We start from the raw sequence: 1,802 nt of genomic DNA on the forward strand, positions 1-1,802 counted from the left end.
ACCTTACCCTCTCTGAGGATTGGATAGGGGTAGGTAGGAGGGTATGTAGATGAAATGGGAGGAGGGGAGGGAGTGGGAACTTGGATTGGTATGTATAATGAAAAAAATAGTTTGTTTTCTTTTTTAAAAATAAGAAGAAACAAAGCAAAACAAATAACAACAAAATCCACTTTGATCTTCCATCTTTCCTGCCTCTCCAATACTTCTTCATTCTTTTTTTTAGAGGGGTGCCATGAACTTTATTGATGGTATTCAAGAGAGTAGGGATCCCTAAGCGCCTCCTGCTATCCGGGGGTCTGGGATGGAAACTGTGAGGGAGATGCTCAGTGTCAAGGTTGAGGTAGGACAGGGACTGCTCAGCAGCCGGAGGGCCTCTCTCTTTCTGTGCCCTTGCTGGGATGGGTGGTCCAGGGCCGGCTTCTTACTCCTTGAAGGCCATGTAGGCCATGAGGTCCACCACTCTGTTGCTGTAGCCGAATTCATTGTCATACCAGGAAATGAGCTTTACAAAGTTGTCATTGAGAGCAAGGCCAGCCCCAGCATCGAAGGTGGAAAAGTGAAGTCACTGTTAAAGTCACAGGAAACAACCTGGTCCTCAGTGTAGCCCAGGATGCCCTTTAGTGCACCCTCGGATGCCTGCTTCACCAACTTCTTGATGTCGTCATACTTGGCAGCTTTCTCCAGGCGGCATGTCAGATCCACGACAGACACACCCGGGGTAGGAACATGGAAGGCCATGCCCGTGAGCTTCTGGTTCAGCTCTGGGATGACTTTGCCCACAGCCTTGGCAGCGCCAGTGGATGCAGGGATGATGTTCTGAGCAGCGCCACGGCCGTCTTGCCACAGCTTCCCAGAGGGGCCATCCACAGTCTTCTGGGTAGCTGTGATGGCATGGATTGTGGTCATGAGTCCTTCCATGAAGCCAAAGTTGTCATGGATGACCTTGGCCAAGGGGGCTAAGCAGTTGGTGGTGCAGGAAGCATTGCTGACAATCTTGAGGGAATCGTCATACTTGTCATGTTTCACACCCATCATAAACATGGGGGCATCCGCAGAAGAGGCGAAAATGATGACCCTTTTGGCCCCAGCCTCCAAGTGGGCCCCAGCCTTCTCCATGGTGGTGAAGACACCAGTCAGCTCCACAACATACTCGGTGCCGGCATCACCCAATTTGATGTTGGCGGAATCTCTCACCTGGAAGATGGTGATGGCCTTCCTGTTGATGACAAGTTTCCCATTCTCAGCCTTAACTGTGCCTTTGAACTTGCCATGGGTGGAGTCATACTGGAACATATAGACCATGTAGTTGAGGTCGATGAAAGGGTCGTTGATGGCAACAACGTCTACGTTGCCAGAAGTGAAGGCAGCCCTGATAACCAGGCGTCCAATACGACCAAATCCATTCACTCCGACCTTCACCATCGTGTCTCTGGAACGAGGCTGGCATTGCACTAAAAGAAGCGGCTGTCTCTAGAACAGGGAGGAGCAGAGAGTGACTTCTTCATTCCTAAAGAATAAATAAAGTTATTTGAAAAAGAAAGAAAGGAAAGAAAATGGATGGCCATGTTTGTCTTGTTAGATTTGGGAAGCCACAAGTTCTAGACATTCACTCTAGTAAGAAGAAAAGTCATCATGGCTTTGGAATCTCATGTGTGACACTCATTTTAGAGTCAGCAGTATTTTTATCCATTTGATAGTCCCTACTTTATCACATTTTATCCCAGAGAAATCAATTCTGTCATCCCCTGCAGTATGAGGTTACAAGACTCTCTCCTGTGATATTTTCCTTCTTAGATACAAAG

At 48.1% G+C, this 1,802-nt stretch overlaps 1 pseudogene; it reads right to left on the reverse strand.

The window, feature by feature from the left end:
- Window positions 1–421: 421 nt before the first annotated feature.
- On the reverse strand, window positions 422–1,422 carry LOC130867557 (glyceraldehyde-3-phosphate dehydrogenase-like; annotated as a pseudogene).
- Between the last annotated feature and the right edge of the window lie 380 nt (window positions 1,423–1,802).

Source organism: Chionomys nivalis, chromosome X, assembly GCF_950005125.1.
Source record: "Chionomys nivalis chromosome X, mChiNiv1.1, whole genome shotgun sequence".
In the NCBI taxonomy this organism is placed as follows: Eukaryota; Metazoa; Chordata; class Mammalia; order Rodentia; family Cricetidae; genus Chionomys; species Chionomys nivalis.